Consider the following 13,631-nt stretch of genomic DNA (forward strand, 5'->3'; position numbering starts at 1 on the left):
TGTCCCCTGCATCATCAGGCAGATTGTCAACCTCTGTGCCACCGTGGAAGCCCCAGATTGCCTTATTTTTTACCTAATATTCTTCTTCTGTCCCAGGATCCCAACCAAGATTCTACATTCTATTTAGTCATTCCTTGTTATAACTTCTTAGGCTCCTCTTGGCTGTGACAGTTTTTTAGACTTCTTGTTTTTGAAGACTTTGACAGTTTGGGGTCTTGTGTTTTGTCTTTTACATTAGGTCTGCAGATGTTATTGCTCTTATAGGTAAAAGTTTTTATAAGTTTCTTCTTCCAGAGAACCTCAAATCAAGTCAGTACCATCAGTGTTATGGACTTCCCCGTGGCAATGGTTGAACTAATCTCTTGGCTTTGTCACAGAGGTGACACAAATGTTTTTCTCTAGAGGTCTGAGGATCAGGATCATTTTTATTTATGACAGAGGCACAGGGGCAGCAGCAGAAGCATTTTGTAAGGTACTAGTGAGTCATTTACTTTTAGAAGTATGACCTCAGCATCCCACATAGTTAACGGCTCTTCCTCCACACGAGTGACCATCCAATGGACCTGTATATTGAACAGACTGTCAGTCTTTCTCCTGAGCTCTATATAGAAAGGGGGCCAACATGTGGTTGAGACACAACCAGTGTTCACATGGTAAGAGTCATTTCTTTGAGGTTAGTATCAGTCGCACCTTAGTTTGGAATTGAAACACGTGATTCAACCTGAGAATCACAAATAGATCCAGGTTGAGACACAGGATTCAGGACTGCTTTAAGGAAGGTCCCAATCCAAGAATCCTTTCACTATATGCCAAGTGGCTAAACTGACTTATGTTGGTCAAAGCTTTAGCAGACACTCAGTAGGACTAACAAATGCAGCACAAAGAAGCAAGTTCAAAGCACAAGCTAGCCAGCAGGCAGTAGCCCAAGTGCCTGTTCACCAGCATAGAGCAGAGCCAGTTAGAAAGCCAAAGCAAGAGAAGAAAGACCCCCGGTGGTAAGGGATAGCACCTTGATGTCCTGCTCACAGGACCAGTTGTTGTAATCACACCACAGAGACAGGATGGACCCTTCAACCCAAATTCGGTTTGGATGTCGAAACTGATAACACATACACCTAGAGAGTATGAAAAACCTTACTACATAAGGAGGCTTTCTGGGGAGAGCAGGGCAGGCTCTCAAGCAGGTTCAAGAATGGCTTGAGAGAGCAGAAGAAGGAGACTGGCTTGGCTTTTATGGTGGTGAGGGGATGACGCTGGAGTGTTCCCACACACAGGTCAGGTTTTGCACAGCCTGAACTTCCTCCTGGCCCACAGAAGAGAGAGTACCTGAGCTTTCTTATCCGATCTAGGGAAGCAGGGGAAGAGGCAGTGGTAGGGCTCTTTTATAGAATAATGTTGTGTAAATGCAAGGTGTTTAGCACAGTTTAGAATTCTCATAACCATTATAACCACACTCATATTGTTTTCAGTTAAACTACGTTTCACTAGATTAGTATTTCCCAAATTATGGTCCTTTAAATATTATTTAAGGTGGCTTAGAATTATCTTGGTTCATCACAGAGAAACTGTGTAGAAAGAGAAAAGACTGCTAGCCTCAGGAGGTCTGACACACTGGTCACAAAAGAGCAGACTTCATTGTACTATCTGCTGAATTATGAGGGGTTTCTAACATGTTTCCCATCCTGGGTGACTACTGTAGCACCCAAAGACTGTAATAATAATTACCGAAACTAACATTTATTGACTACTAACACTATGTATGAATTATGCTAAATACCCATATACATATTTAATCCTCGTCACAACCCTATTGAGATAAGTGGCAAAAGAGTGGTTTCTGTCATTTCTGCCAGGACATCTCCATTCCAATTGCAGAAGCAGAAAAGAGCATATAGGAGGGCACATGGGAATATTTATGGGGCAGGCTCAAAAGGGGTATGCATTACTCCTGCTCACATTTCCTTGGGAAAAACTCACATAGCCACATCTAACTACAAGAGAAAATGAGAAATGTAGTCTACCTGGTAGAAGAGGAGAACTTAAATGTTGGAGATAAGCTAGCAATCTCTGTCTCCACCATCTTGTTCATCACTCTCCCCAGTATTTACAGTAGAGCCTGGCACATAGTAGGTGGCCATGAATATTTCTGTTGAATGAATGGGTTTCAACTTTTTTGGTCAGTTATGGGGATCAAAAGCATATAGAACTTGGTTAAGCAATGGTTTCCTAGATATGACACAAAAAGCACAAGCAACAAAGAAAGAGTAAATTGGACTATATCAAAATTTTAAAATGTTTTCTTCTGCAAAAAAATACCATGAAGAAAGCAAAAGGCACACTAAAGAGAGATCCTGGCAAATCATATATTTAATAAAAGTGTAGTATCCAGAATACAGAAAGAACTCTTACAACTCAACAACAAAAATACAAACAACCCAACTGAAAATCAGGTAAAGGACTTAAATAGACATTGTGCTAATGAAGATATACAAATAGCCAACAAACATATGAAAATATGCTCAATACCATTAGTCGTTAGGGAAATGCAAATCAAAACCACGATGAGATGCCACTTCATACCCACTAGGAAGGCTATAACTTTTTTAAAAAGAAAATAACAAGTATTGACAAGGATGTAGAGAAATTGAAACACTCATACACGTCTGGTGGGAACATAAAATGATACAGCCTCTGTGGAAAACATTTTGGCAGTTACTCAACAAGTTAAACATAGACTTGCCATATTACCCAGTAACTCTACTCCTAGGTATATAATGAAAAGAGTTGAAAAGGAGGGAACAACAGCAACAACAACAACAAAAAAAAAAAAACAGGTGAATTGAGCATCACAAAAGCAAAGGGCAGATAACGTTTCAAGAAGTAAAAAATGGACAACTTTATTAAATACTTTTACAGGTAATATAGGGACAGACAAATGACGATTGAACTTGTTAGTAGAGAGGTCATTGGTAAATTTGATAAGAAGGAAATTGAAAGAGTGGAAAATATTTTAATATAAACCTGGATGTGTATTAAGGAGAAAATGTGAGATTAGAAAGTGAGGGGCGGATAGACAATTTCTTTTGCGAGTTTTGGTGCTAAGGGGAGGAGAAATATGGGACTATAGCTGGAGGGGGATTTGGTATTAAGAGAGTGTATTTTTAAGAGGGTAGATTCTAGAATGCATCTAGCCAATATAAATGACTGAATGAAACTGACGACATAAAAATCCAAAGGGATAATTGCAGAAGAAAAAATATTGAGAAAGCAAGAGGGGTATTCAGAGCACTAGTAGATGGGATCGGTAGCAAATGTGGAAATCTTGGCTTTCCATGAGAATGAGTAATATTTATAGATTCTACAGTGGAGAAGGAAATGATTATGGTATGATTACAAATGCTGGTAAGATGGTAGATTTGGTGGGGAAGATATAAAAGAATTTTCTCTTGACTCTTCAGTTTTCTCAGTGAAGGATGAGCTAAGGGCATAAAATAACAAGAGTGAGGGTAGGGTTTTGAGAAATTGAGGGGATGATAAAGTATTGGATATTCATTTTGTATAATGGAAATGGGTGTATAATATGGAAGGATTGATCATTTAAGATATGTGGTCAAGAATTTAAGGTGAGATCAGTTAGCTTTGCCTTGTAAATTTCTACAGCAACATCCATCACTCTTATATAGGAACAAAGCAGGTAGATAGCTAAATTTAACAAGGGTTGTGGTTTTGCCAGGGAAATACTAGGGTGGGAAAGTGAGTAGGGAGATGAAGGTTGATGAAAGTAAGTGATACTAATGATAAATTGGTAAGCAATGAGGAAATGCGAAAAGAGAAATGTGGCTGATGCTGAAAAGTAGTAGAATTCACAGATTGGAGTTCAAAATTGAAGAATTTTTAGAGTTGGGTGTGTGTAGTTGTGTATACTTGCATGTGATGGAGGTACTTTGCTAGGAAGGATAATCAGTTGTAGCCCAAGAGAGGTATGTTATAAAATCAGGATTTCAGAGTTGCTGTAATTTTTTTTAATTTTTTAATTAGTTTCTGCTTTATAACAAAGTGAATCAGTCATACATATACATCTGTTCCCACATCCCTTCCCTCATGCATCTCCCTCCCTCCCACCCTCCCCATCCCACCCCTCCAGGCGGTCACAAAGCACCGAGCTGATCTCCCTGTGCTCTGTGGCTGCTTCCCACTATCTATCTACCTTACGTTTGGTAGTGTATATATGTCCATGCCTCTCTTTCGCTTTGTCACAGCTTACCCTTCCCCCTCCCCATATCCTCAAGTCCATTCTCAAGTAGGTCTGTGTCTTTATTCCCGTTTTGCCCCTAGGTCCTTCATGACATTTTTTTTTTAAATTCCGTATATATGTGTTAGCATACGGTATTTGTCTTTCTCTTTCTGACTTACTTCACTCTGTATGACAGACTCTAGGTCTATCCACCTCATTACAAATAGCTCAGTTTCGTTTCTTTTTATGGCTGAGTAATATTCCATTGTATATATGTGCCACATCTTCTTTATCCATTCATCCGATGATGGACACTTAGGTTGTTTTCAGCTCCAGGCTATTGTGAATAGAGCTGCAATGAACATTTTGGTACATGTCTCTTTTGGAATTATGGTTTTCTCAGGGTATATGCCTAGTAGTGGGATTGCTGGGTCATATGGTAGTTCTATTTTTAGTTTTTTAAGGAACCTCCATACTGTTCTCCATAGTGGCTGTACCAATTCACATTCCCACCAGCAGTGCAAGAGTGTTCCCTTTTTTCCTCACCCTCTCCAGCATTTATTGTTTCTAGATTTCTTGATGATGGCCATTCTGACTGGTGTGAGATGATATCTCATTGTAGTTTTGATTTGCATTTCTCTAATGATTAATGATGTTGAGCATTCTTTCATTTGTTTGTTGGCAGTCTGTATATCTTCTTTGGAGAAATGCCTATTTAAGTCTTCTGCCCATTTTTGGATTGGGTTGTTTGTTTTTTTGCTATTGAGCTGCATGAGCTGTTTATAAATTTTGGAGATTAATCCTTTGTCAGTTGCTTCATTTGCAAATATTTTCTCCCATTCTGAGGGTTGTCTTTTGGTCTTGTTTATGGTTTCCTTTGCTGTGCAAAAGCTTTGAAGTTTCATTAGGTCCCATTTGTTTATCTTTGTTTTTATTTCCATTTCTCTAGGAGGTTGGTCCAAAAGGATCTTGCTGTGATTTATGTCATAGAGTGTTCTACCTATGTTTTCCTCTAAGAGTTTGATAGTTTCTGGCCTTACATTTAAGTCTTTAATCCATTTTGAGCTTATTTTTGTGTATGGTGCTAGGGAATGATCTAATCTCAAACTTTTACATGTCCCTGCCCAGTTTTCCCAGCACCACTTATTGAAGAGGCTGTCCTTTCTCCACTGTACATTCCTGCCTCCTTTATCAAAGATAAGTTGGCCATATGTGCGTGCGTTTATCTCTGGGCTTTCTATCCTGATCCACTGATCTATCTTTCTGTTTTTATGCCAGTACCACACTGTCTTGATTACTGTAGCTTTGTAGTATAGTCTGAAGTCAGGGAGCCTGATTCCTCCAGCTCCGTTTTTCGTTCTCAAGATTGCTTTGGCTATTCGGGGTCTTTTGTTTTTCCAAACAAATTTTGAAATTTTTTGTTCTAGTTCTGTGAAAAATGCCAGTGGTAGTTTGATAGGGATTGCATTGAATCTGTAGATTGCTTTGGGTAGTAGAGTCATTTTCACAATATTGATTCTTCCAATCCAGGAGCATGGTATATCTCTCCATCTATTTGTATCATCTTTAATTTCTTTCATCAGTGTCTTATAATTTTCTGCATACAGGTCTTTTGTCTCCTTAGGTAGGTTTATTCCTAGATATTTTATTCTTTTTGTTGCAATGGTAAATGGGAGTGTTTTCTTGATTTCATTTTCAGATTTTTCATCATTAGTGTACAGGAATGCCAGAGATTTCTGTACATTAATTTTGTATCCTGCTACTTTACCAAATTCATTGATTAGTTCTAGTAGTTTTTCGGTAGCATCTTTAGGATTCTCTATGTATAGTATCATGTCATCTGCAAACAGTGACAGCTTTACTTCTTCTTTTCCAATTTGGATTCCTTCTATTTCCTTTTCTTCTCTGATTGCTGTGGCTAAAACTTCCAAAACTAGGTTGAATAAGAGTGTTGAGAGTGGGCAGCCTTGTCTTGTTCCTGATCTTAGTGGAAATGGTTTCAGTTTTTCACCATTGAGGACAATGTTGGCTGTGGGTTTGTCATATATGGCCTTTATTATGTTGAGGAAAGTTCCCTCTATGCCTACTTTCTGCAGGGTTTTTATCATAAATGGGTGTTGAATTTTGTCGAAAGCTTTCTCTGCATCTATTGAGATGATCATATGGTTTTTCTCCTTCAACTTGTTAATATGGTGTATCACACTGATTGATTTGCGTATATTGAAGAATCCTTGCATTCCTGGAATAAACCCCACTTGATCATGGTGTATGATCCTTTTAATGTGCTGTTGGATTCTGTTTGCTAGTATTTTGTTGAGGATTTTTGCATCTATGTTCATCAGTGATATTGGCCTGTAGTTTTCTTTCTTTGTGACATCCTTGCCTGGTTTTGCTATCAAGGTGATGGTGGCCTCGTAGAATGAGTTTGGGAGTGTTCCTTCCTCTGATATTGTTTGGAAGAGTTTGAGAAGGATGGGTGTTAGCTCTTCTCTAAATGTTTGATAGAATTCGCCTGTGAAGCCATCTGGTCCTGGGCTTTTGTTTGATGGAAGATTTTTAATCACAGTTTCTATTTCAGTGCTTGTGATTGGTCTATTCATATTTTCTATTTCTTCCTGAGTCAGTCTTGGCAGGTTGTGCATTTCTAAGAATTTGTCCATCTCTTCCAGGTTGTCCATTTTATTGGCAAAGAGTTGCTTGTAGTAATCTCTCATGATCTTTTGTATTTCTGCAGTGTCAGTTGTTACTTCTCCTTTTTCATTTCTAATTCTATTGATTTGAGTCTTCTCCCTTCTTTTCTTGATGAGTCTGGCTAATGGTTTATCAATTTTGTTTATCTTCTCAAAGAACCAGCTTTTAGTTTTATTGATCTTTGCTATCGTTTCCTTCATTTCTTTTTCATTTATTTCCGATCTGATTTTTATGATTTCTTTCCTTCTGCTAACTTTGGGGTGTTTTTGTTCTTCTTTCTCTAATTGCTTTAGGTGCAAGGTTAGGTTGTTTATTCGAGATGTTTCCTGTTTCTTAAGGTGGGATTGTATTGCTATAAACTTCCCTCTTAGAACTGCTTTTGCTGCATCCCATAGGTTTTGGGTCGTCGTGTCTCCATTGTCATTTGTTTCTAGGTATTTTTTAATTTCCTCTTTGATTTCTTCAGTGATCACTTCGTTATTAAGTAGTGTATTGTTTAGCCTCCATGTGTTTGTATTTTTTACAGCTCTTTTCCTGTAATTGATATCTAGTCTCATAGCATTGTGGTGAGAAAAGACACTTGATACAATTTCAATTTTCTTAAATTTACCAAGGCTGGATTTCTGACCCAAGATATGATCTATCCTGGAGAATGTTCCATGAGCACTTGAGAAAAATGTGTATTCTGTTGTTTTTGGATGGAATGTCCTATAAATATCAATTAAGTCCATCTTGTTTAATGTATCATTTAAAGCTTGTGTTTCCTTATTTATTTTCATTTTGGAAGATCTGTCCATTGGTGAAAGTGGGGTGTTAAAGTCCCCTACTATGATTGTGTTACTGTCGATTTCTCCTTTTATGGCTGTTAGTATTTGCCTTATGTATTGAGGTGCTCCTATGTTGGGTGCATAAATATTTACAATTGTTATATCTTCTTCTTGGATCGATCCCTTGATCATTATGTAGTGTCCTTCTTTGTCTCTTCTAGTAGTCTTTATTTTAAAGTCTATTTTGTCTGATATGAGAATTGCTACTCCAGCTTTCTTTTGGTTTCCATTTGCATGGAATATCTTTTTCCATCCCCTTACTTTCAGTCTGTATGTGTCTCTAGGTCTGAAGTGGGTCTCTTGTAGACAGCATATATATGGGTCTTGTTTCTGTATCCATTCAGCCAATCTGTGTCTTTTGGTGGGAGCATTTAGTCCATTTACATTTAAGGTAATTATCGATATGTATGTTCCTATTCCCATTTTCTTAATTGTTTTGGGTTCGTTATTGTAGGTCTTTCCCTTCTGTTGTGTTTCTTGCCTAGAGAAGTTCCTTTAGCATTTGTTGTAAAGCTGGTTTGGTGGTGCTGAACTCTCTCAGCTTTTGCTTGTCTGTAAACGTTTTAATTTCTCCTTCAAATCTGAATGAGATCCTTGCTGGGTAGAGTAATCTTGGTTGCAGGTTTTTCTCCTTCATCACTTTAATTATGTCCTGCCACTCCCTTCTGGCTTGTAGAGTTTCTGCTGATAGATCAGCTGTTATCCTGATGGGGATTCCCTTGTGTGTTATTTGTTGTTTTCGCCTTGCTGCTTTTAATATGATTTCTTTGTGTTTAATTTTTGACAGTTTGATTAATATGTGTCTTGGCGTATTTCTCCTTGGATTTATTCTGTATGGGACTCTCTGTGCTTCCTGGACTTGATTAACTATTTCCTTTCCCATATTAGGGAAGGTTTCAACTATAATCTCTTCAAATATTTTCTCAGTCCCTTTCTTTTTCTCTTCTTCTTCTGGAACCCCTATAATTCGAATGTTGGTGCGTTTAATCGTGTCCCAGAGGTCTCTGAGACTGTCCTCTGTTCTTTTCATTCTTTTTTCTTTATTTTGCTCTGCAGCAGTTATTTCCACTATTTTATCTTCCACCTCACTTATCCGTTCTTCTACTTCAGTTTTTCTGCTATTGATCCCATCTAGAGTATTTTTTATTTCATGTATTGTGTTTTTAATCGATGCTTGATTCATCTTTAGTTCTTCTAGGTCCTTGTTAACTGTTTCTTGCATTTTGTCTATTCTATTTCCAAGATTTTGGATCTGGGAAATAGAATCTTGGATCATCTTTACCATCATTATTCTGAATTCTTTTTCAGGTAGACTGCCTATTACGTCTTCATTTGTTAGGTCTGGTGGGTTTTTAACTTGTTCTTTCTCCTGCTGTGTGTTTTTCTGTCTTCTCATTTTGCTTATGTTACTGTGTTTGGGGTCTCCTTTTTGCAGGCTGCAGGTTCGTAGTTCCCATTGTTTTTGGTGTCTGTCCCCAGTGGCTAAGGTTGGTTTAGTGGGTTGTGTAGGCTTCCTGGTGGAAGGTACTAGTGCCTGTGTTCTGGTGAATGAGGCTGGATCTTGTCTTTCTGGTGGGCAAGTCCACGTCTGGTGGTGTGTTTTGGGGTGTCTGCGGACTTTTTATGATTTTAGGCCACCTCTCTGCTAATGGGTGGCGTTGTGTTTCTGTCTTGCTAGTTGTTAGGCATAGGGTGTCCAGCACTGTAGCTTGCTGGTCATTGAGTGAAGCTGGGTGCTGGTGTTGAGATGGAGATCTGTGGAAGATTTTCACCGTTTGATATTATGTGGAGCGGGGGGGTCTCTTGTGGACCAGTGTCCTGAAGTTGGCTCTCCCACCTCAGAGGCACAGCACTAACTCCTGGCTCCTCAATTTGGGATGATTTGTTGTCTATTCATGTATTCCACAGATGCAGGGTACATCAAGTTGATTGTGGAGATTTAATCCGCTGCTTCTGAGGCTGCTGGGAGAGGTTTCCCTTTCTCTTCTTTGTTCTCACAGCTCCTGGGTCTCAGCTTTGGATTTGGAGTAGCAATTCTCATATCAGACAAAATAGACTTTAAAATAATGACTTACAAGGGACAAAGCAGGACACCACATAATGATCAAGGGATCGATCCAAGAAGAAGATATAACACTTGTAAATATTTATACACCCAACATAGGAGCACCCCAATACATAAGACAAATACTAACAGCCATAAAAGGGGAAATCGACAGTAACACAATCATAGTAGGCGACTTTAACACCCCACTTTCAACAATGGACAGATCATCCAAAATGAAAAAAAAATAAGGAAACACAAGCTTTAAATGATACATTAAACAAGATGGACTTAATTGATATTTATAGGACATTCCTTCCAAAAACGTCCAGAGATAAACCCATGTACACATGGTCACCTTATCTTGATAAAGGAGGCTAGAGTATACAATGGAGGAAAGACAGCCTCTTCAATAAGTGGTGCTGGGAAAACTGGACAGCTACATGGAAAAGAATGAAATTAGAATACTCCCTAATGCCATACACAAAAATAAACTCAAAATGGATTAAAGACCTTAATGTAAGGCCAGACATACTAAAACTCTAAGAGGAAATAAAAGAAGAACACTCTTTTGAGATAAATCACAGTAAGATCTTGTTTGACCCACCTCCTAAAGAAATGGAAACAAAACTAAAAATAAACAAATGGGACCGAGTGAAACTTAAAAGCTTTTGCACAGCAAAGGAAACCATAAACAAGATGAAAAGACAACCCTCAGAATGGGAGAAAATATTTGCAAACGAAGCAACTGACAAAGGATTAGTCTCCAAAATTTACAAGCAGCTCATGCAGCTCAATATCAAAAACACAAACCACCCAATCCAAAAATGGGCAGAAGACCTAAATAGACATTTTTCCAAAGAAGATACACAGATTGCCAACAAACACATGAAAGAATGCTCAATGTCGTTAATCATTAGAGAAATGCAAATCAAAACTACAATGCGGTATCATCTCACACCGGTCAGAATGGCCATCATCAAAAAATCTACAAACAATAAATGGACAACCTGGAAGAAATGGACAAATTCTTAGAGAAGGTGTGGAGAAAAGGGAACCCTCATACACTGTTGATGGGAATGTAAATTGATACAGTCACTAAGGAGAACAGTATGGAGGTTCCCTAAAAAACTAAAAATAGAACTACCATACGACCCAGCAATCCCACTATGGGGCATATATCCTGAGAAAACCATAATTCAAAAAGAGTCATGTACCACAATGTTCATTGCAGCTCTATTTACAATAGCCAGGACTTGGAAGGAACCTAAGTGTCCATCAACAGATGAATGGATAAAGAAGATGTGACACATGTATACAATGGAATATTACTCAGCCATAAAAAGGAACGAAACTGAGTTATTTGTAGTGAGGTGGATGGACCCAGAGTCTGTCATACAGAGTGAAGTAAGTCAGAAAGAGAAAAACAAATACCGTATCCTAACACATATATATGGAATCTTTAAAAAAATATGGTCATGAGGAACCTAGGGGCAAGACGGGAAAAAAGACGCAGACCTGGGCTTCCCTGGTGCTCTACTGGTTGAGAATCCACCTGCCGATGCAGGGGACACGGGTTCGTGCCCCGGTCTGGGAGGATCCCAAATGCCACGGAGAGGCTGGGCCCGTGAGCCATGGCCACTGAGCCTGCGCGTCCGGAACCTGTGCTCCACAACTGGAGAGGACACAACGGTGAGTGGCCCGCGTACCGAAAAAAAAAAAAAATGTCGCAGACCTACTAGAGAATGGACTTGAGGACACGGGGAGGGGGAAGGGTAAGCTGGGACAAAGTGAGAGAGTGGCATGGACATATATACACTACCAAATGTAAAACAGATAGCTAGTGGGAAGCAGCCCCATAGCACAGGGAGATCAGCTCAGTGCTTTTTGACCACCTAGAGGGGTGGGATAGGGAGGGTGGGAGGGAGGGAGATGCAAGAGGGAGGGGATATGGGTATATACGTATATGTATAGCTGATTCACTTTGTTATAGAGCAGAAACTAATACACCATTGTAAAGCAATCATACTCCAGTAAAGATGTTAAAAAAAAAAGTGTGTTTGTTCAAAATAAATAAATAAATAACTTTCCTAACTGCTTAGGAAAGTTATTTCTCCTTCCTATGAAATGAAAAATGATCTATAAGGGCACTTAGTATTGACTATAAATTCCAGTTCTGTCAGTGATGGTATCTGGCGCATGAGGGGCACCCAAGTTAGGGAGCTTTTGGTTAATTTCCCTGGGCCATATAGAGCAAAGTGTTCTCTCAAATACTCTCTGGAAATTCGGAGCCTCAAATATGTTTGCCACCTTCCCCCAAGTCATCATATTTATTAACATCCTTGTCTTATTTTTCTAGAAGCAGGAGTTTCTAGCAGATCTTTTCCCTTTGTGAAAGGATGTATTTCTGTGTGAGGTGGATCTAGGCCGCCTTAGTCTGTCCTCTAATGTTCACCTCAGTAGCACTTTACCTGGTTGATAATATCTTTGTGGCCAACTTCCTGTAATGTTTTTCTTTTTCTTTTCTTTTTTTTACCTTAGGAGCACTGTATAATAAAAACTCCATTAAAGATGCAAAACCAAAGTGAGCCATGAAGCAAGACACGATGGGGCCTATCAGCATTCCTAAGCGTGTTCAAGGCGAAAGCATTTCAGAGGGAGTTAAACAACAGTCATTATAGCTATCTTTGTTGACCTCTGACTCTATATGCCAGTCACTGTGTTTGACATACATTAATTCTCATAAAACTTCTGTCATGTTGACATTATTATCTCCCTTTTACAAATGGGGAAAGAGGTTCACATAAATTAAATGACTTTCTCAGGGCAACAGCTAGTAAGTTTCAGGGCTGGATTTGTATCCAAAATAAAGTGGGCTTTGTTTGGTTTTTTGACTCTCTTTTCTTCTTAGTAGTACTGCATACATTTATTATTTATATGTATTAAAAAGGATAAAATAAGTTTGGACTCCTCTCTCACACAACATGAAGTTCTGTATGATCTAAAGATAAAAATGTTGAAGTAAAATATATATATTATGGAAAACGTATGCATAATCTAGGAGTCAAGAAAAATTTCTGTGCAAGCTGGAAAACCTAGACACTCTGGAGAAATGACTGACATATTTGAGTGCTTAAAACTTAAAATGTAATCATATGGCAAACGTAAAGGTAAATAAAACCAGAAGACAAATAATACAGGAACATATATTTGTAAGACACATGACAGATAAAGGGTTCAATATCCAACATATAAAAATTTTCCCACACATTAATAAGAAAAGACAAACACCCTAATTGAAAGTGGTTAAAAAGGGTAAAAAGGGCTGTTCAAGGAGGCAGAAAACCCCCTTGCCAATAAACAAGTGAAATTACTCAACTTTACTAGCAATCAGGCGTATTGAAATTAAATTAACAAGGAAATATCACTTTAAGACCATTAAACATGTTATCACACATTGCTGGAGTTTTGTGGAGGTTAATATGTTATCTCATACATTTGCCGAGGGAAATGTGCAGTATATTAAAGCCATTTGGAAGTCAATCTGGCAACCCCTATTAAAATTAAGAATTTACATAAACTTTAACTTAGCAATTCCATTTCCGGGGCCTTCTTCCATAGAAGATAAAAGCACGGGTATATAACAGTGAATATGAACAAGATAAATTTTACGTATATATTGAGATTAATTGCAACGTTTTTTCTAGTAGCCAAAAAACTGGAATCAACTTGAATGTCCTCAATAGAGGAATGGTTTAATAAGTTGTCTTTCACTCAAACCATTGCATTTTACATAACTAGTTTAAAAAGTGTGTTAAGTCTATACCAGACGATG

Source organism: Mesoplodon bidens (genome assembly GCF_964165515.1).
Source record: "Mesoplodon bidens genome assembly, chromosome: X".
NCBI lineage: Eukaryota > Metazoa > Chordata > Mammalia > Artiodactyla > Ziphiidae > Mesoplodon > Mesoplodon bidens.